Genomic DNA, 23,145 nt, shown 5'->3' with positions numbered 1-23,145 from the left:
TAGGCCACCAAAGCTCCCTACAAGCGTGCATTTTTATTTGGTTGAGGTCACTGCATAATTTTAAAAATATCTTGATACGATTTAAAGGAGCCCTGTGCTGTCAACCCAAAGGCACACACTTCAAATCTGCCAGCTGCTCCATGGGAGAAAGATGGACAGTGTCGTTCCTTGTCATGACTGCCTCTGAAAACCTGCTGGAAAGACTCAACAGTACACAACACCAAGTGGCACAGTGCTTAAATCACTTGACTGCAGGCTGAAAGATGGATGATTTGAACCCACCAGCCAGCCACTCTGCAGGAAACAGATCAGCAGCGTGTTTTGCAATGATCGTAGCCTTGGAAACTTTATGGAATAGTTTTATCTTATTCTGTAAGGTTGGTAGGAATTAGAATCTACACGACGACAGTGAAGGTTTTTCCCTAGTTTTGGTTTACTATTCTATAAACGTGCCACAAACTATAATATGATCTGATACTACTTCCAATCCACCTTCAGTAAAGAATTAGTGGAACTCCTTAGGTAGGAACAGATAAGGAAAGCATTATGCTTTGTCAGTCTCAGGTTTCTTCTTTCTCATATGGTTCTGTGTTTCTACAGGCAACAACTCTCCCCACCCACTCTTCAAAACAAACAATGCTACCTTTTGTGTTGTTTCCTCTAAATGCCCCACTTTTTTTTCAGACTAACTTTTCAATTCCATTTATTCTAGCAAATCCATTACTATTTGCTACTATTGTTGAATGTCTATTGTTGAATGTCTTCAATCTATTGATTCTTGCCCAAAGCATCCATATGTGACAATGTAGAAATGATCCATAGGATTCCTAGGCCACTTTGTAGCCTACTTTGTGGGGAGTTGTGCTGCCAGCCCAAAGGCCACACACACCTCTCTGGTGCTTTGAATGTATCAGAGGCTCTGCAGGAGAAGGCGAGTGGGGGGCAAGCTCTTCCTGTGCGGTGTACAGCTCCAGAAACTGCTGGATGATGATGAGCTGAGAATTTTTACAGAAGTAGATTGTCAAGTCTTTCTCTCAGGGAGCTGCAGGGTGGATTCAAACAACCAACCTTATGGTTAGTAAATGAGTGCTTGGCCAGGGCCTCCAGAGCTCCTCTAACAAATTGTTGTTGTTGATTGCCATCAAGTTGGGCATGACTCACAGTGACCCTATGAACAAAAGACCTGAGGCCTTTCTATAACTATCGTCGTTTCTCAAAGTTCATAGAGTTTCCAGAGGCATGTTGTTTAGGAGGTGGATGCCACAAATGAAACATGACAGAGTCCCCTTTTTTGGTGTTGAAGATGCAAAGATGAAAAGAGTGAGTCCTGTTGTCGAAAGCAAAGCTCATTTTGTTGTTTTGAAGTTCCCACCATCCGTTCACATTTTACTCTTGGCCCTCTAGCAGGGTTGTCCTCTGTGCCGTTGGGCAGCCTGGCAGGGCCTTGGGCTCGAATGGCACTGTTGTTGTCCCATACAAATATTTTCTATGTGTGCCCCATGTGAAAATCTAGAAAGTAATAGTCTAAACCAGTAGTCAAATGTGACCGTCCAGACCTGTAAGGTCACCCTTACTAATTAGAAATGCAGTCTTAGAATCTGATCTAGAGCTATTGAGTTGGAAACTCTGGCGAAGGGCCCAGAAATCTGTTTTAACAAGCCCTCTGGAAGGCTCTGAGGTTCACGAAAGTCAAAGGCCCACATTCTCCACAGTTCTCTAGGTTTACCAGTTCAATCTCATTTCTCACCTGCATTGGCTCCTCTGTGCTGCTTGATTCTTTCTGGAAAGTCCATCTTTACCACTTTCCTATGACATCTCATTCCGCAGGCTCTTCTCTCTCTCTGATAATTTTTTCTGTTTCCTTGGCTGACTCCTCTTTCTGTATGCCTGCCTTTTATGCAGTTTTGTCTCCCGGCTCTGCCCTCGGCCCCTCTTTCATGTTGTCCTTGAGTGATTTCATCTCATCTTTTAGTAGAGAGCTCCCAGCTGTCTACCTCTGAGTGAGAATCCAGTGCTACCTTACCCCCTCCTCCTCATCTTCCACCTTCAGACAGAGTTCAACCCATCTCAGGCCTTCTGTCTACCAGTTTAAACCTGCTCTCCCTTGCCATCAAAGTCAATTCTCAAATGACACATTATTCTCGTCTCCTTTCCATCTCCTCTGTCGTGGGTCCCTCCATCCCTTACATCAAGCCGGTCCTGATGATTCCAGTCTCTGCATTTTATCCCTTCCTTCAAGTCCACTGCCTCATTTTAGTGGATTTCTCTCACTTAGGGATTTGCAGTAACGTTTGCTTGGCTTCATTCCCCTCCTAAACCTCTTTAATAAGTATCTTCCTGAAGCACTACGCTGATTTTGTAAAATGGTTTGATCGACACACCCTTATTTTTTTTTCTTTTTACTATTATGGTAGAGTGAGTGTTAGACTGCTAACTTAAAGGTTGGCAGGTCAAATCCATAAGCTTCTCTTGGAGAGAAAGATGAGGCAGTGTGGCAGTGTGCTTCGTAAAGATATCCAGGCTCGAAAACCCAATGGAGGGTCACCAGGAGCAGCTGACTGACTCAGTGGTGGTGGGGGTGCTTGGTTTCAGATCCAATGAACCTCATGACTTTCACCTACTACTATAACCTCCCTTCACCCTCGAGTTTTCACTCCAATCTCCCTCAAAAGCACATTTAACATGTCTCTAAATAGTCAACATGTCTCTAAATCTTTGTCCAGATTGGTTTTTTGCCATTAATTCTTGTCTCTCCCAAACTCTGCTCATCTGAATCTACACTGAACCTACAGTGTGAAGCTTAGAGATGTCTTCTCTAGAGTATTTCACTGATGCCCCAGTTGGACTTAGTCATCCCGCTGGATGAGACAGGGTTTCCTATTGGTATTCGGTCACTTAACTCTGTGCACTACAGTCAGATATTTAACACGTTGCTGCACACTTTTAAAGTGAAGACCGTGCTCAGAAACATTCCCCCCGCCCCCGCCCCCTGCCCAGCCATCATTTGCGGCAACGTGTTAAATATTACCTTCTCTTCTGGACGATCCAAGACAACGTTAGGATGGCTTAGCCTTGTTGCACCCACCTGCAGCACATTGTAGGGCTCCCAGGAGTTGTTTATGGTATTGGACAGATTTTATTGAATTGGCACTATGTGTTGTGTAGTAGGAAAATGATGATCAGAACCATGTACAGAGGCAGTCTCTCAATAATGGTGTCCATTCTTCAAGGGCTGTGTTTTTTCTCTTGACCAGTGCTGTTTCTCTGGAGTCAGATCTATGGGGGGGAGGGGGGGAAATCTAGCTTGTGGTGGAGAAGAGTCTGCCTAGAAATATTCTCAAATCTATAGTTATTTGCCTATGGAGAGAGAGATCAGCTGACCCAGTGGACAGGAAGCGATGCTACCAAGCCAAAGGTGGGTGACTTTTAATCTGCAGCCCTCAGGCCTGTCTTTCATTGTTTTTGTTCAGACATTCCTCTAGGTCATATAGCCCTAGTGTACAAGTTGCCATACCATGGTCACTTGTGGTTGCGGTGAGGCTGAACACTGTGACACTGATGTGTCAAATGCATTAATGACCCAATGCGGACAGAGAGTGGGGTGGAGCTCCCCGATTAAAACAAGCTTGGAAGGAGGAGAGGCACCCACTTCATAGTAGCTTGCCTCCGGAAACCCTATGAACCTGGAGAGAGGATGAAAGGCCCCCAAGCATCAAGGACTCTCCTTCATAAGGTCGCTATGCGTCGCGTGCTACTCGACGGCACTTAACAACACAACATAGTTATTTGCCTTCTTTGTATCCTGTTCTCTCTCTCAAGAAAAGATGCTTGTTTTTATTGTTAGCCGACACAGAGCTGGCCCTCCCTCATGGGATGCTTGTGCATAATGGACAGAAACATTTTGCACCAATGCCCTATTGCGCCATCGCCAAGCCTGGTGGCAGATTCAATGGTTGTGATCCACTGAGTTTGCACTGGCAGATTTTTGAAGCAGATGGCTAAGCCTTTCTTCTTAGTCCGTTTAAGTCTGAAAGTTCTGCTAAAACCTGTTCAACATCATTGCAGCAGGTAAGCCACCTATGACAGATGGGTGGTGTGTGTACATGAGATGCATCTTCCAGGACTTGAGCCTGGAACCACCACATGGAATACAAGAATTCTGCCATTGAGCCACCAATGCCTTCCTACCTTTAATGAGATCTCCTGAGTCACTGGGAGGCACAAATTGTTAAATGTTCAACTACTGATGGAAAGGTTGAAAGCTTGGACCCACTCCAGAGGCTTCTCAGTGACAAGCGTGGTGGTCTAGTTTGAAAGGCCATAACCTTGAGAGCCCTGGGGAACGCAGTTCAGCTCTGCAGCATGAGTTGGAACTGTCTTAACAGCAGGCAACTAGTCTTCTCTTCATTAGCAGTGTTTATTAAGTGTTCCTCAGCTGCAGGCTCTGTTGGTGTTTTCCGGTGCACATTGTTTGTTTATTTATTTCCTTGTCTGCCTCTTTCTCTGAGTGGGATTGTGAATAGAGCTGGCTGTCAGCTGAGGGGCCTGTGCCTGTGGGTGGCAGAATGAGCAGACATTGGAATCAGATGCAAAGGGTTATCTCCCACACACGAAAGACGCTCCAGACACTGGTCCGAGTGATCCAGACGGTTTTGCTCCTGACCGACCTATGGAACTTTCCGGGCAGAAGGATCTCGTAACACACACGCTCCATCCCTCCTGTCCTCCTCCTTGCTCCCTGGTTTTGCCCTCTTTGCTGCCCCAGTCACAGGGCGGGCAGGTGGCTCAGGGGCACGCAGGCTTCCCTGAGCACAGAGTGAGGAATAACGCCAGACATGGCATTTATCCTGCTTTCCCATGTTGAGTGGGGGAACTGCACTTGGCATAAATTGTTAATCCTAATTCTTAGACCCTGTTGGACAGACTCAAACTGCTCCACTGAGTTTCCAAGAGGGTAATTCTTTACCAAAGTAGGCTACCCCACCCAGTTCCCTTCTAGGAGTGGCAAGTAGGTCCAAACTAAAGACCTTTAAGTTAGCAGGTGAACACTTTAAACAATGCACCGCTGTTGTTGTATGTGACTTTATGAATAGCACATCTGAACCTTGCCCTCTGCGACACCATCTTCAGGATCTCTGATACACCCACAACAAGAGGAATGACATAGGGACCATAACTATGTGTTTGAGTGTTATCACTGCACCGCTTATTGTTGCCATTGCACTGTCAAGTGATAACTGATTCGCACCTGACCCTCCATTGGGTTTCTGAGGCTGTAAATGGAATGAGAGCTTTCTTATCTTGCTCCACTGAGGCGCCGATGGCTTTGAACTGTGAGAGAGGGGTAGTAGAGCAACTCCTTAAGGATTAAGCCACTGGTTGTTGTTGTTGTTTATTATCGAGTCAGACCGATTCATAGCTGACCCTCCAGTATGTTTTCAGAGGTAGCTGACTGCAGGGGAGCAGGCTTTTCATCTTTCTCCCTGGAACAGCTGGTAGATTCAAACCATGTGCTTTTGGGTTGGCTGCACAATTCCTTACCAACAAGTCAGCAGAGCTCCCTAAAAGCTCATTGTTGTTGAATATGAACCAATCTATAGGAACCTTCCATTGGGTTTCCGTGGCTTAAACCACATGGGAGATGGCCCATCTTTCTCAGAGTTGCTGGTGGAGAGGCTGGTTTAGTTGCTAACAGAGAAGCAGCCTTTAGTTTAGCAGAGAAACTCCCTGAGAGCACTCCAAATTCCTACAGAAAAGTGGATTTGCCTACTGGGAATGGAGGGAAGGATAGTCTTGGAGCCAGGCCAAAAAGAAGGGGCTTTGTCTGCTCCCCATCTTTGTCAGCTCACCATCTCACGTAGCCAATTTGAGCAAAAGCTTCTTTTCTCTGCAAACTCAAAAGCTCGCCAGGCCAATTACCCAGCTTCGCCTCTTTCTCCCCCATACAGCCAGGTGATCTCCTTCTCCTTCCTCCCCACTCCATGGAACTCCTTTGCTCCCCTCTCCCTGTGAATCCTTGAGAGTCAGGGTCCCTCTGTGGCAGCTGCGGGTGAGAGAGCTGTCATCGGGACAGCCACACAGGCAGTGCCATCCTGCTGAAGGCTGCGAGCCTCCCCCGACTCTGCGTGGCAGTGCGCATCATCTGTCAGAGTGCCCCTCTCCTCCCTCCCTCCGCACCCTCCCTGCCGCTGCTCTCTCCCTTTTCATGAGATGCAAAGCCGGAAAGGAGAGGAGCCAGCAGCATGCTGAAGCTGCTCTCCTAGGGGCGCAGAGCTGAGGTGGGCAGGGCTTCTGCCACCCTCTCCCAGGTACCAGGAGGTGGCTGGTTCTGTCACTCAGGGCCTCACCGAGCCATGCCCAGCTGGTGCCCATGCCAGCCACACCTTCCCTGCTGCCCTGCCCAGCGCCAGACAGGTAAGAGAGCGCAGCTTCTTCTTGCAGGACCTGCGTGAGTCACAGACTTCCTGAGGGACAAGGGACAGGACAGGGACAGAAAAGGGACAGCCTCTTGTCCTAACCCCTTTTATTCTCTAACTGAGCTCCTCAAAGCCAGTTAATTCTCCTCTCTCTTGTGAGGAGCAAGGGGGCAGGACCATACCCATGTCTTTTCCTTTTCTCCCTCCTCCTCAGCCTCAACTCTCCAGGTTCTTGCAAACCTGCTTTCTGCTCACAAGGGATGCTGTTTCTCCTCTCAGATCCTTTGATGAGATTCTGAAAATATTGTAGCGCCTGTGACATCATCTCTTTTTAGTTTCATTCATTTTCTTTTTCTCCTTCTCCTTTCTGCTGTTGTTCTAAACGAGTCGCCTGCACAGCAGTTCGGCAGCACACAGCATCTGCTTGGATTCCCGCTGGCGTGCAGGTCTCCAGTGCGGCCGCTGACTAAGGCCGGTGAGGCAGGCATTCCAACGCAGGAGGACTCAAAGCCACATGCAGTCGGAGTGAGATAAACAGACACTGGTGATCACCAATTCCTAAGTCCGGGGAGTTGAGGGCATAGTTGCCACCTACAGGAGGTGACAAGCCCCTGGCTCAGCTAAACGAACATGTCTCAGGACTGTCTAGTTAGTCACTTTTTTGGAGGATGGCTCCTTCTGCACTGAAGTCACGCTTTACTCAATCCATTGTCTGGTCACATGCTTCAAGCCTGGCTGTAAAGCCTTTGCAGGTCCAGGTCTTGGCATGCGTAGAGTCTAATGAAATGGGAAGAAAGGGCTATCCCATACTGCAACCCAGGTTGTTTTTAGATTATTTGTTCCATCCGACTTGGAGAACTTCAGGGTTTTCTTGAAAGATGGAGGAGGTGCTGGAAAGTGGGGGAGTGAGATAACTGTTATCATGAGATCATATAGTTAGTGCTTAGAAACGTTAGAAGCTCTGAAAATGCAATGTGGTATTATGGTGCTATACAGGTAATTTTGGGGATGCCAGCTCCACTGGGCACTCCACTGATCTGGTGCACTCATTTTTGGTAACTAGTTGCTCTCTGTCGATCTTCAGAATAAGGAGTTCTGATGGCAGAACATGTTCTGTGTGGGGCTACTAACTGAAAGTCCAGCAGTTCAAATCCACCAGGACCTTCTTAGGAGAAAGATGAGCAGTCTCCTCTCATAAAGATTTACAGCCTCAGAAACCCAAAGGAGGGTCTTTACGGGTTGGAACTGACTCAAAGGCAGTAGAATTGTTTTTTTGGGTTTTTGTTTTAAATCCTTGGTATAGGTTTCAAGGTAGAAGCATAGGGAAGGCTGGGGAGGTCAGTGTGTGGTATGCACCCCATTCCACCTTGAGTAGGCAAGGGCATCATCAAGTGTGCTATTCTGGGCAAGGGAGCCTTTTGGCATTCCTTGCTTTGTATTTTCACTATTCCACACAGTTTCTAGTGCACAGAGGAATTTGAAAACTTCCTTATGTTCTTTGCCCAATTTAATGAAGCCCACTAATGAGGCCAAAGCCTCAGCTTCAAGAACCACTCAGCTCTGTCCTGAGGAAAGCAGTTCCTTAGACTCAATGGCCATTTCCCAAATGCCAGGTACTCTCAAGGGACTGAGTGGGAGTGTGGCTGCCGGGCTGAGCAGAACACATCACAGTTCCCTTAAAAAACCTGAAAAACTTCCAAATGAGGAGCTCACTGATGCGCTAGCAGCAGCAGCAGCAATGGAACATGCAGAGATGATGCTACGAGAGAGGATAAAAAGCACCGGAGGCCGGCATTCAGTGCAAGTCTCACCAGGGTAACGACCCCAGGCTCGTCAGTCAGGGCCATGGGCAGCTTTGGTTTTGCAATCTGTAAAATGAGAACAATAATGAGTGCTGAGCTCACTTCCAGAGGTTTCCAAAGAGGCTTACATAAAAGAAATAGTTATTGCTCTCAATTATCGAGCTCCTACTAGGTTCCAAGAAAACTCTGCTAGGCAGCAGTTTTCCTATGGGACTCTAGTGGCTTAGTTTATAGAAAGTCGTGCTACTAACCCAAAGGTCATACCTCTCTGCCAGTTCGAATCCACCAGCTCTTCCATGGGAGAAAGATGGGCAATCTCCTCCCTTGTGCTTTTCAGCTTCTGAAAATTGGCTAGAGGGGCAAGCTAGGAGCCACTTCTGACTTGACAGCAATGAGTTGAGCTTGGCAGGCAAGGGCAGTGAAACTTCTGTCTCATATATTTTGGGGATGTCCTTGGAAAAGGCCATCATGCTTGGAAAGGCTGAGAGTCAGTTAAGGAAGGAGATTCTCAGTGCGAGGGAGTGACACAGTGACTGTGAAGGTGGTCCAAGTGTGTCAGAGACAGTGAAGATGCCACAGTATAGGAGAGGATTCAGAGCCATTGTTCAGAGGGTTGCTATGAGTCTTTGACTAGATGACACTTAACTACAACTTAATAGTTTACGCAGTTTAATCCTTCAGCCTTTTCAGAAGAAGTGAGTCTGAGGGAGGTTAAGGTATTTGGTTCAGGTCAGCAAGAGAAGTGAAAGCGCTCTGAACTTTGACTGTACTAGACATATGTATGTTTTGTTATGCTTAATGACTTAGAATATTTTCCTGTTCATTCCCACCCCTGGTTCCTTGTTTTATACCCCCTTGTTTCCTCTTTGTTCAAACACTTACATCTTCAGACTGTTAAACGTATTCCTTTACCTCCCATTCTGTGCCTAGGGAATTAGGATATTTTTCATATTGTCCAGGAATTTCATCAGGACATTGTTCTCTGCTTGGGGTTTCCAAAAGGCCTCTGCATTCTTCAAATTAAGGAAAGACAAGAAAATCCTTGAGAAAAGAGGGTCTCAGAAAAATCTTAGCGGTTTAGGTGAGACTTCTACCAGAGCCTTGTCTTCCAGGGAACATGTCAGGGAGATTTGTTCAGCATCTCTGCGCATCAGAGTGCACCCACACAGCCAATGTCCCTCCTCCCGCCCCCAGTGCAGACATCAGTGTTCAGGGGCACATGCCAGAGAGCAGGGCGCCTACTGTGCGCCCAGCCCTCTTGAGACCCTGCCTTGCCCAGGGGCCTCTGTGAAGGTAGCAGCAGATCCCAGGGGGAGGGAACGTGGTCCCCAGAGTCCCAGCTCCACTCCTCTCTCTCCTGCTGCTGCTGCCGCCACTAGTCCTCATGCCAGGGTCTGATCCCTTTTTCTTGCGTGAGGCGAGACGGCTGGACAGGATGGAGCTGGAAGGCAGGACATGAAAGCCAGTGCCTGAAGTCATTAAAAATAGAGGATTAGAAAGAGCTTATTTTATATTCAGAGGAAGGGAAGAGTCCGGAATTTGCTTTCGGCCCACAGCTGCAGACCCTGATGGCAAATGGTAAAGCTTTTGTTACTGCCAGAGAAAGGAAAGAGATTGGTATTCAGCACCCTGGCACCAAAAGATTGGGCAGGGCTTCAGACAGAGTGGGGCAGCAGTTCTTCCGTGTCAGCCCCAGGGCTTTGGAAGGTCAGTCCCTCTGCTTCTCCATTTTGACTCTGCTGCAATCTCCACCACCCCCACCCCATTTGGTGCAGGGTCTCTGCCACTAACCCTGATACTCTCACTAGGACTTCATGTTTTTATAAGATTGACTAATTTATAAGACATGCTTGTTTGTATATCTCATAGTGATCTTGATTCTAGAGATGAGAAAGCAAAGTCCTAAACCAGAACAACCCAGTCATGAAGGAGTAGAGTGGAAGCTTGAACCTTTGTCACCTGACACGGCAGCTGTGACATTCCTATTATTCCATGCTACCGCTCCCAGACAGCACCCGTCTCCAAGCATGCTCTTACTTATCTATCCACTGGCTGGTTACAGTAAGTTCAGCCCCTATATATCAAGCATCTCCTTAGTTCTTGGTACCATGGTGGGAATAGGAGATGTTGTACTCTTGTGTTATTCAGTACTTCTGAGATGGAACTGACCCATAGTTGATCCACCAGCCAGTTTTCAGAGTAAACAGGAAGATATTGCTTATCTTTCTCCTGTGGAGAAGCTGGTGGATTCAAACTGTGGGCCTTCAGTTAGGAGTGCAGCTCCTTACTACTGTCACAGCAGACCACCAGAGCTCACTAGGTGAGATAATGTTGTTATTGTGTATCAAGTCAGAAACCCATAGCTGACCCTCCAGGGGGTTTTCAGAGACAATACTCGTGCAGGAAGTACTAGACACATGTTTTCCCACATATGAGATGCTTAAATAACAGTTGAGTAAATGAATCAATGAATGGATATACTTTCCCTGCTCTTGACATCCAGGTACCTAACTTTAATAGAGAGAGCTCTGGTAGCCCAGTGGCAAGGATTTGTGCTGTCAGATTTGTGGTACATGTTTCAAATCCACCAGCTGCTCTGTACCGTAAAAATGAGCAAGCTCCTCCTGTGTGATTAGTAGTCTGAAAAACTGTCAGTGGGTCAACTATGCACTGGTTTCTAAGGCACACAACAACAACAGTAACAACCACTGTGCTAAGGGCTGGGGTGGAGACATGCACAGGGACCACAGAGCACAAAGGAGGGCTCTTATTCAACTGGAGTGCTCAGAGAAGGCTTCTTGGAGCAGATGGTCCTGAAGTGGATCTTGAAGGTTGAGGTAAAATTTAGTCAGAAGAAATGTGTACTCAGGATTGAGAGCAATTTGGAGTTGTTAGGGCATGCAGCATACCAGGTGAGTGAGTGCTGGGTGACGAGGTTAAGCAGGACTCAGAATTTGGAAAGTTTATAAATCAGGATCTTCATTAAAGGTTGAACTTTATTCTTAAGGCCATGGGGGCTGACAGAGTTGTTAGTAGATGTTGCTGTTAGTTGCTGTCCACTCAAGTGTGACTCATGGAGACCCTGTGAACAACAGGTCTGAACCCTTTCCTCACCTGTGCCATCCTCATCATCTCTAATGCACTTGAGTCTATTATTTCAGTCACTGTGTCAATCCATCTCCTTGGGGGTCTCCCTGTCCTACATTGACCCTTTATCTTTCCAAGCATGATGTCCCTTTCCTAGGCATAATCTTTCCTAACAATGTGCCCAAAGTATGAGAGATGAGGTTTCTCCAACTTTACCTCCAACAAGCATTCTGGCTGCACTTGTCCCAAGATATATCTGTTTGTTGTTTTGGCGGTCCATAGAATATTCAGTACTCTTCTCCAACACCATACTCAACAGCATCAAGTCTATCATCCTTATTAATTTTCCAAATCTCATAATTATCTTTGTGGCTTCTCATGGAGGTAGGTGTGTTGGAGTCAGTAAGACTGGCTCAGGACAGAGCAGGATTCAGAGCTATTGTACATGGGGTCACTGAGTCACAGGTGACTCGATGGCACATAACAACAACAACAACAAGAAGTAGGTGACTGTGATGGCAGAGTAGAGCTGAATTGAAAAGGAAACAGACTGCAGTGTGAGCCCAGAGATCATGAAGTTTTGAACCACAGCAGGGAACATAAATCTAAAGAAGAGTAAACAGATGTGAAAATTGTAAAAAACAGTATGATTTGATAATTGACTATAGGATAGAAAAAAAAAATTCCATTTCCCCCCCCCAATTTTTGCAAGTGTTACTCAATGGGTGGGGTGCTAGAAACAGGTCAGGAATTCCAGAGGAAGCCAAGCCTTGTGTATATGTGTGTGCTTGTGTATATAAGTGTGTGTGTATTGGTGGTTGTCAAGAAAGAAATGATGGAAGGTACGTAGAAGGAGCAAGATGCATGTGTGAATAAAATGGATTAGGAACAGATGACTGTGAGATACATTTGATTTTTAGGTCCATTTTAATTGGTAATGTTAATGAGGTATCTAAGTATCATGTGCATAAAATTATAGTTATTTTGAGAGAAGGATCAAAACTAGAGAGAAATATTTAGAAATGGTCATGATTCTCAACATATGTAATTAGGACTGTAGACAAGAATGAAATTTGCCAAAGAAAAAGCCAACGTCAGGAATGGGGAGGTGAGGAGAATGCCAGCATTTATGATGTGGACAGAGCCTCCTGTATCAAAGAACAACGAGGAGTATCAAAGAACAACGGGAAGGAGAATAGGAAGCATGTAATGACAAAGAATTCAAGGGATCAGAGATTTCAGAAGCGAGTGGTCAACAATAGCAAATACAACAAAGAGTGTCACAGAAGAGAAGGGCTGAAATGCCTCCCTTGGACTTTACAATATGGAGGTGGCTGTAATCAGGGCGTGGAAGGGTTGGAAGCCAGACTGTGAAGGAACAGGGCTTGATAGGAAATGAGGAGAGAAGACTCTTTTAGGCAGCTTTGCCGACAAAGAGAGATAAATTAAGGACAATTTTTGCTGTTATTAAGCTTGAGTACTTTTATTGCTAAGTGTAGGACAAGGTGGGAGAAGAAAGGTAAAAGGACAGAAGAGTTGATAAAGCAAAGTAAATGAGGGAGCATCAACTCAAAGCCATGGTCAAAAGATTCATTTTGCATAGAAATGGTTGAGAATGTTGGAAGGAAGAAAGGATAGGTGTAAATAGGGACAAATCTGTAGGGGAAGAGAAGACATGAGAATTTGAGGCATTTCACACCTGAGAACGCTATCTTGATAAATGCCTGCCTCTGTGAGGGTGTGAGGGCTCATATGTGTTGCATAAGTCCTTTCCTTCTCCACACCCAGGCATCTTCTTAGCTGCCCTCACAGAAGTGTGTGGTTCATCATGGCAAACGCAGTGCAGGGGGCCAAAACGAAAAGGCAGCTGGCCATTGGGAAGCTAACTTGTGAAAAATGAGTTTTGTGTTGAAAGAGGAGTCCACAGCGGGGATAGAGGGTTAAGAGGAAAGCGAACAGATTATGGCATCCTCATCATCCAGTGCTGACTGGTGCCTTTTGCCTTGGGCCCTGTGTGTGTTGGTGGGCGGATCAGAAATGGGAGGAAAGAACTTAGCTGGATTCTATCGCATGGGCACCAGGGTTGAGTCCTGGTGCTAAGAAATACGATCCGAGGTGGCCTTTAAAGTTTGGTCTCCACAGGTGCTGTCTAATAGCCTCTAAATCTGTGTAAATTTTAGCACCTGCTCCCAAGGGGCCAAATAATAGGGTTTTCCTAACATGAAATTATTTATGAAGAAGGAAACAGACGATGGAAATCAATAATCATTAAAATTTCATCCTCCTAAGTTTCAGTTTCCTTACACTAACAGCTTATACGCACATTCATCAAGGTAATAAAGAACAAACACAGGCTTAGCAACCAAACTCCAAAGTTTGGAGTTCAGTATCTTCTGTACTCACTTAGAAGGAATGTGTACTTAGGGAATAAAGGAAAGAAAGTGAAAAGAAGAAAATGCTGCAGAGACAAAGGAAGGCCCAAGAGGAATACAAGAATATGAAAAAAAGTAAGAGAACTCTAGATGATCCCTAGTTGATCAAGAGGCTTAAAAATCATCCTTGTTGTTTTGTTTGCTGCTATTGAATTGGTTCCCACTCAGAGCTACTCCTTTGTACAAAACAACAGAACACTGTCCAGTTCTGCACCATGTGAACCAGCGTTAACACTATTGTTGCAGCACTGTGTCATTCCACGTGTTGAGGGTCTTTCTCTTTTTCACTGACTCTTTACTTTACCAAACTACATGTGTTTCTCTAGGGACTGGCCCCTCATGATACCATGTTCAATGTAGATGAGATACAGTCTTTCTTTCTTAGCTTTCAAGGAACAAAACCAGGTTGCACTTCTTCGAAGACAGATTTGTTTACTCTTCTGGCAGTTCACAGTATATTCAGCTTTCTTTGTCAGCATCATAACACAAAGGTACCAATTCTTCTTGAGTCTTCCTCATCCATTGTACAGCTTTTGCATACACAAGAGGCAATTTAAACATCATAGGTGGGGCCCTGTGCTTCATAGTCTTCAAGGTGACTTCTTGGCTCCTTAGCATTTCAAAGAGGTCTTTTGAAGCCGAGTTGCCCATTGTAATTTGTCAATTGGTTTCTTGACTGTTGTTTCCATGGGTGGTGCTGTGGACTCCTATGACAGGATCTCTTAACAACTTTAGTCTTTCTCTTATTTATCATGATGCTGCTAATTGGCTCAGCTGTGAGAATTTTGTTTTCTTTCTGGTAAAGTGTAGTCCATGCTGAAGGTCACTGCCCTTGATCTTAGGCACTCTTTGTATTCAGGAAGCAAGGTTGTACCATCTGCGTGTTGCAAGTGTTAACGATTCTTCCAAATCTTAGATCACATTCTTCTTCATACAGTCTCTTTTCAGAGTATTTGCTCAGCATAATTAAATATGGTTAAAAGAAATAACTTCATGGCACATCTTTTCTGATTTTAAGCAGTGCAATATCTCCCTCCTTATTCTGTTAGAATTACTGCCTCTTGATCTATGTATAGGTGCAACATGAGCACAATTAAGTGTTCTGGAAATGTAATTCTCCACAATGCTGGCTATAGTTTGTTATAATTCACACAGGTGAATGCCTTTGCAGAGTGAATAAAACCTAGACAAACATCTCTCTGTGTGGATTACAACAAATTGTGGCTAACCTTGAGAAGAATGGGAATCTCAGAACACCTGATTCATTTGAAACCTATACTTGAACCAGGAGGCAGCTGTCATAACAAAGCAAGGAAACAATACAGGGTTCAAAAATCAGGGAGGAATTGCATCAGGGATGTGTCCTGTCTCCATACCTTTTCAATCTATATGTGAAACAGATCATTTGGGAGGCTGGAATTAGAGGAGGAAAGTGGCATCAGGGTTGGAGAAGACTCATCAACACCCTACATTATACAGTTAACACAACCTTGCTTCTTGGAACTGAAGAGGACCTGAAGCATTTGCTGCAGAGGGCCAAGTCTACAATATGGATTGAAACTCAATATAAAAAAATAAAATTCTCACCACTGGGCCAATTGGCAGCATAATGATAAATGGAGAAGAGACTGTGAACAATTTCAGGTTGCTTGATTCCACAATCAACACTCTTGGCACTAGCAGTCAGGAAATCAAAAGATGAATTGCATTAGGAAAATCTGCTTACAGGGACCATCCAAAGTGCTAAAGAGAAATTTTGTGAGTCTAGAGACTAATGAGCATCTGTTCCAGGTCATGGTCTTCACAATTACCTGTTATGCATCAGAGAGCTGTACAATGACAAAGAGAACAGAAGGAGAATTGATGCTTTTGAGTTGTGATGAAGAAGAGTCTTGAACATATGGACTGCCAAGAGACTAAACAGGTCTGTCCTAGAGACAGTGAAGCCAAGTTATTCCTTGGAGGCAAGGATTTTGAGGCTTCATCTCACATACTTTGGACATGTTACCATGAGGGTCCAGTACTTGGAGAAGGCCATCATGCTTGGAAGGGTGGAGGGACAGCGCAGGAGAGGAAAACTCTGGGCAAGATGGATTGATATAGTACCTGGGATGATGAGAATAGGTGTGTCAGAGACAGTGAGGTTGGCCCAGGGTAGAGCAAGGTTCAGGGTTATTGAGCAGAAGGTCTCTATGAGTCATGGTTGACTCGATGGCACATAACATCTTTCTTGTTTTTTTCTGCTGAGATCAAGATCCACCTGATATCAACAACGATATCCCTTTTTCCATCATTTCTTATGAATCTGTCTTAAATCCAGCAGTTGCCTGTCAATGTACTGTTGCAACTGTTTTAAAATTACCTTCAGCATAGTTTTACTTGGATGTCATATTAATACTATTATTTGATAAATTTTGTGTTCTGCTGAATGAATTACCTTTTTTCCAGATAGGTCTCTTCCAGGCAGTTGATCAAGTAGCTGTCTTCCAAATTTCTTGGAACAGATAAATGACTTCTAGAATTGTATCCATTTGTTGAAACATCTCATTTGATATTCCATCCATTCTTAGAGCCATGAATTCAGACTTCTTTCTGTACCATCTGTTCTTGATTGTATACTGTCTCTTGAAATGGTTGAATATCAACTATTTGTTTTTTGTACAGTAACTCTGTTTCTTCCTTTTTCTTTTGATACTTCTTCCTTTGTTTGATATTTTGTCCACAGAATTTTTAAATATTGCAACTTAAGACTTGAATTTTTTCCTTCAGTACTTTCAGCCTAAAGAATATCAAGAATATTCTCTTTTGGTTTTTTAATTCCAAGTCTTTGCATATTTTGTTTTAATGCTTTATTTTCTTAAATTGCTGTTTGAATTTTTTTCCCTTTTGATTTAGTTACTTTGCATTGAGGACTAGTTTCAGAGTGTCTTCTGACATTTATTTTTACTTTCTACTCTTTTTAGGGACCTTTTGCCCCCCTTCCCCATATAATTCCCTTAATATCATTCTACAACTCATCTGATTTCCCATTATTAGTATTAAGTGTATCCACTCTATTCTTGAGGTTATTTCTAAATTCAGGTGAAATATACATAAGGTTGTAATTTGAGTCTCATGGAATTGTTTTCAACTTAAGCTTACACATGAGCAGTTGATGGTCTATTCTGAAGTCAGCTCCCAGTCTTTTTTTTGATTGAACTTCTCCACTTTCTCTTTTCACAAACATTTCTTAATCCCTGCATAGCTGGTGAAGTCTACGTGGATAGTCATCACTTACGTTGTTGAAAAAAGGATTTGCTGTAAGTCATTGTTCTTTCAAAATTTTATCTTGCCGTCTCTAGTTTCTGTCACCAAGGTCATATTTTCCAACTCTAGATCCCTCTTTGTTTTCGACTTTTGCATTAACATCAATAATAACCAATAGCTCTTGATTACATGTTTGATGCATTTCAGAAGTAGATAAGAAAATCTTTAATTTCTTCATCTTTGTCATTAGTGCTTGGTGCAGAAATTTAGATAATGTTTATATTAACTGATTTTCTGTCACTGGCAATGTTATACTTTAGGATACATCTTGAAATGGGGTTTTTTTGGGTAATGATTTGGTAAAAATTTGTCAATTTGTCATTCCTGGCTTCATGAATTGTCTGATTCAAAGTGACTGACACCAGTTCAAGAGAGCTCATTAATGCTAATGCCTAGCATATTGACCTTTTAAGTATTATACTTGGTTTTTACCAATGTTCAGTTTTTTTTATAGTCACACTAGACAGTCTACGCTCCAATTACTAATGTGTATTTGCAACAGTTTCTTTCCTTTTGAGTGATGCTACGTTAGCAAATAAAGATCCTGAAAACCTTACCTCATCACTATTATTAAAGTTGGTGAGATTTTTGAAGAGGGAGCTCTGGTGGCCTAGTGGTAAGCAGTTGAGTTGCCAAGTCAAAGGCACAGGATTTGAACTCACCAGCTGCTCTGCGTAGGAAAGACGGGCAAACTCCTGCCATGTGATTTATCACCTTTAAAAACACACTGGAGGGTCAGGTGTGAGTCGGTTCTGACATAACAACAACATGTTTCAAGTAGGCCACTCATCTTCAGTTGTCTTTCAAGTGTCTTCCAACCTGAGGGGCTAATCTTCCAGCATGTAATCAATATTCCCCTGCTACTTCCAACTTCTCGCTGCTCAATTTCCCCCCACACTCCCAATGTAGATTGTCAGATTCTTCTTCTCAGGCTTTCTTAGTATGTATGATGCACTGCAATCTGTCCATCAGGGATAACCCCGCTGGTACTTGAAATACCAGTCATTTGGCTTCTAGTATCACAGTAACACCTTTAGCTGCAGACTTATCTAGGCCACCACCACAGACTGACAAACTGACAGATGAGCTGGGGTTACAATCCTTAAAAATGTGCTATCATTCTATCATCTCAGTTAGTAGGTGTTAAAAAGTGAATTGTGACATAATAGCCTTCTGTCTGCACAGCACTTTGCCCAAAAGCACATATTAGATAGCTGAGCTGACATTGTCCAATAATTCTCTTGATGATGAGGAGAATAGTAGGAATTTTAATTCCCATTTTACAGATGATGAAATCAAATTGCTCACACATAACCATCATTCGGTATTTGGCAAGTGTAATGCTAAAAACTCCATTACATTATCTATGATATTGCTACTGCTATTATCTTCATTTTAACAATGATGCAAATTACTTTCAGAGAGGCCAAGTAACTTGCCCACAGTTACAGGCTTAGAAAATTATGGAACTGAGATTTAAACGCAGGTTTATCTAACCCACTATTCATTTTTTTCAAGGTCAGTCCACTTACTTATTAAAACAGGATTCTTTTCTTTGCATATGCTTGCTCACTGGCAAAATTCCATTTAAAGGGAAGTGCAGTGCGTTCTTGGATTTGATAATAGAGTGCAGTGTACTGGAATTTTACAAAGTACTTTCTCGTGGACTTTCTTACTTCATTCTTACGACTATCCTGAAAAATAGAGAGGGCAGGTGTGTTCGTTTGTATTCTCCAGATGGAAAAATTGAAGTTCAAAGTTCTTGGCTATGCCACCTTTTTAGATTGTGGTTATCTAGCCAGTGAGAGTAGCTAATATTATGGAACTAGTAAATGACCAAATTAGATCTAGGACCCTTTCTTCTAATGTCAAATTCAGTGTTTTTCTGGTTCACTTTGCAAGCCTCCTGGGCCCACACCTTTATCTGGAGACTTCTCTAATGCCCCTCTGCTCTTCTTGTGAGGAGCTGAATAGGGTTATTATAAATTAAATATCTGGATGATGGAACTGATGAACAGGAAATGAGGCTGCAAATGCTCAGAGGAATGAAATAAAAAATGCAATTTCTTTTCTTTTCTTTTTCTTAAAGTAGAATTTTGGGCCAAGTGGCCTCTTTCTGTCCTGTCCTTCCCTGTGTCCTTCTGGTCTCCATGGAAACTCCAAATCAATGCAACATATGTTGATTCATGTTTCTACTGTTACTAGGAAGCTATGAAGTGGAAATTGCTTTTAAAAGATTTGCGGAAGAGCTTTGGCATGCTGACCAGAATTCAAATCTAATATCCAAATGACTGTTTTATTAAAAGCTTTTAATATGTGGTACTCTCCTAGGTAGTATGTTGATTAAATAAACACAAAAGGGGCATTTGGCAACAAACCTCTCCACTCCCACGGCTTTTAAAAATATTATACTGTAGATTTAAATTCTCTTTATCTTCAATTTCATTACATTTTCGGTGACCTGTGTGACAATGCCAGGTGCTCCTTTGGCTTTTGATTATGTCTGTCCTGCTCTGACAAGGCGGCTGGGAACATTCAATTCAAGGGTCGTTTATGCTTGCCCTCCTGTTTGCTTGCTATTAGTGTCACATTGACTTCTCAGTCTTGACCTGGCGATTGTAAGAGTCTAAAGTGTTTCTGTGATGAAGAATCACCAGTTGTTTCTCGGACATTTTTTTCCCCTCTCAAGAACTCAGAATCAAATCCAGAAGACATTCACAAAACATCTGTTACTTATGAGGCAATGATAATTGACAGCAAGGGGAGTAAGTTAGAGAGCCTGTCTGTTTTTGGAGTGCTCAGGCAGTTGGGAGGATTAGAAAACAGGAATCATAAGGGTAAGCTACAGACTGTGGTAGAGATGTACAACTACGTGGTGGAACTGAGATGGAGGGTTTTTTAAAAAATTTCTTTTGTTTTATCGTTTGTGTACCGTCAAATCAGATCTGACTGGTAAAGGAGGAGATTGCCCCTCCTTCTCACCAGATGCTCTGCTGGATTTGAACCACATACCTCTGGGATTGCAGTGCAGCTTCTTGCCAGTAGGCCACCAGAGCTCCCTTGAGATGAAGGGATTTTTTGATTGAAGGAAGTCTGCAAAAGATTTAGAAAGTAGATTGCTTAGTTCAGAGATACTCAGTTTAGATAAGGAGCTGGGATTAACAGGCATATTTAGGGTGGGGATACAGTGACTAGATGAACAGCTTGAAAATGAGGCATGTTGTGTATGTGTGTAAATAAATGGTGTGTGTGTGTGTGTGTGTGTGTGTGTGTGTGTGTGGTTATGCAATGGCATCGAAGATTACTTAGGCAAATGGAACCAATTTATGAAGAGCTTAGTGTATCAGTTGGAGTCACTGAATGCTGCAGACAGTTAACATACTCAGCTATTAACCCAGAGGATTGGAGGTATGAGTCTTACCTAAAGGCCTAAAGAGAACTATTTTAGGAAAATCAACCATTGAAAACACTGCACCTGGAGCACAGTTCTACTCTGACCCACATGGGGTCAAAGTGAGTCATAATCTACTTAATGGCTGCTTGTTGCTCGAGTGTCAGCAGAACAAAGAATTTCAATGGAGCTCATCAGCCATTGTTCTACAGTCAAATCACTTTATAATATCTGAGCAGTGGGTGACCCTCAAAGTCTCTTTAGTGTTGTGAGAAAATTTTTCAGGACAGAGAAAAGAGAAATGGAGGCAGGAAGATGAATCCTTGGAGTTAGGGTGGCATTCTCTATACAGAAAAGCAGAATTAACTCAGACATGGAGGTGCCAGTAAATGGGATGAGATGAATTTCAGAAATCTAGTGTGACAGGATTTAAAATTCAGTTCCGCAAGGAGAATGGAGGAAAAGAGGAAAGGAGATTTATTTTGAGAGTTTTAGACCAAGGATTTAGTTCAGAAATGATAATATGACAGTGTCTCAGTACTTTGAATTCACTCGCTGGAGAAAAGACCTGGCTATTGCTTCGGCAAGGATTACAAGTAGGACACCCTATGGGGCAGTTCTACTCTATCATGTGGGCTTACAACGATTCAGAACCTGCACAATGGTTCACAACAAAAAGATGTCGGTAAAGAGGGAAGACTGACAGTAGAAAGGTTGTGACTGATAGGTCTTTGGGTCCAGAGGCAAGTGGAGCTGTCCAGCAGAGTTTGGAAAAGCAGTCTAGAGCTCAAGAGAGACAGGACGGTGACACTGATTTGGAATGGAGCAAGAAATTCCCCCTCCCATGACCCCCACTCCCAGAGGAGCATGCATAGAGCAGGAAGAGCAATGAATGCAGAGGGAGGAACAGGGCCTCCGGGAAGCAAGAGCAGGGCTTGTAACTGCTGTTATTCTGGGGAAAATGTGACTCCTGGCCTGTTGAGATGACACTTGCACAGTCTTTAGCCAGCCACCAAGGAGCAGTAGCTTGGAGAGGATCCAGATCTCTACCTCCCTGGGCTGGTGCTTCCAGCCTGGGTTTGGAGCCCATGCATGTGAGTCAGTTCTTGATGAGAACACAGATCTACTTTTCCTGCTCCTGAGAACACAGATCTACTTTTCCTGCTCCAAGGAGTCCTGTCTCTCCTCGTCTACCTCTTTCATCAGGACAATGCTTCAACTCTTACTTTCGGCTTAGCTTCAATTCTCCCCTGGACTTCTTTATGCACACGTCTCTATGAGAGCTCTGGCAGTGTAGTCCACTGGAGGGGACACTGTTAACCTAAAGGTTGTGCCTCTCTGCACTTCAAATCTACCAGCAGCTCTGTGGGAGGAAGATCAACTCCCTTCTCTGGCGTGACTTACAGATTCCCAAAACCCACTGGAGGGTCAGCTATGAGTCTGTTCTGACTGGACAACAGTGAATTTTAGGTGGTTTTTGTGTTAGATTGGAGTGTTTTATAGTTGTCCCTTAGCAGTTAGGAGTGCTTTGATAACACTTTGAGCTACTTTTAATTTTTTTTACTCACACTGCAGTAGAACCTGTGAGGTCTAGACTGGGCAGGACTGTTTTGTTTTTAAGACCCTTTAAGCTTTTTTGGTTTGGTTTTGTTTTTAAAAATATTTTATACCGGTTTATTTACAAAGTTCATATATATTGTTTTTCACACCGGATCTTTCCTATTTCCTTCACAACCCCCCTCCACCTATCAAATTGTGTGACCTTATGATTAATGCCCTCTCCCCCTGACACCCATCCTCACTCCTCTGCCCCCACCAGACCCTTGTAAGTTTTCCGTCTTTGACAGGGTGCAGCCTTAGTAACTTTCTGTTGCTCTCTCTTAGTGGAACATAATGAATTTTCTCCCTCTGACAGGTTTCTTTCCTACACAAGCTCTGGCTTCTGTAGGTTTACTGGATATTGTGCACACAACCATATACTCTTGCCCCTCCACTTTTTATACTACTGTTCTAGTATTTCAAACTTTTAAATTGCTATTCTCATAGCCACTGCATTGGAAGCGTTGGAAGTGACTTCTCGCTGATCCTCCAGTGGATTTGCCGAGGCTGTAAATCACATGGGAGGAGGTTGCCTGTCTTTCTCCTGTAGGCCAGTTGGTGGATTTGAACTACCCTCCTTTGCACTGGCAATGCTACTAGGTCACCAGATCTCACCTATTAACTGATATATCTTCCCTTATATATTTTACATTGGCTAACTGCCTTCTTCTGATTAGATTATTTTCCTAAAGGCTAATTTTAGATGCTGAGACCTGGTTAATATTGGTCAGTTTCCATTTTTCTCTACCATATCTTCTTGGTAGCTTTAAATCCTGGATCCCAAACTGGAAACATGAGATCAGGAGACAGTCTTTATCCCACCCACTTAGCACTGGTAAAGAAAAGTCCCATGATGACATGACTTTTGTGCTACTGTGAAGGCTAGAAAACAGTGGCTGCTAACACAGAGTTTAGTATCAGACACTACTTCTGCCACTTGGCAATGGCCGTGTCTCAGTTTTTCCATCTGTAAAATGGGGATAATAAAGGTGTCAATCTTATAAGCATATCGTGAGAAGGAAATAAGATAATGCAAGTATAATATGTTTAGCACAGTGTTTAACACATAGTAAATACTCAGTTAACACCAGTTATGTGCCTTGGTCCAGAGG

The sequence above is a fragment of the Elephantulus edwardii genome, unplaced genomic scaffold (genome assembly GCF_000299155.1).
Source record: "Elephantulus edwardii isolate Elephantulus edwardi_28Jun2011 unplaced genomic scaffold, EleEdw1.0 scaffold00061, whole genome shotgun sequence".
Lineage (NCBI taxonomy): Eukaryota > Metazoa > Chordata > Mammalia > Macroscelidea > Macroscelididae > Elephantulus > Elephantulus edwardii.
The sequence above is the reverse complement of the archived record's forward strand: the minus strand, read 5'-3'. Positions refer to the sequence as shown.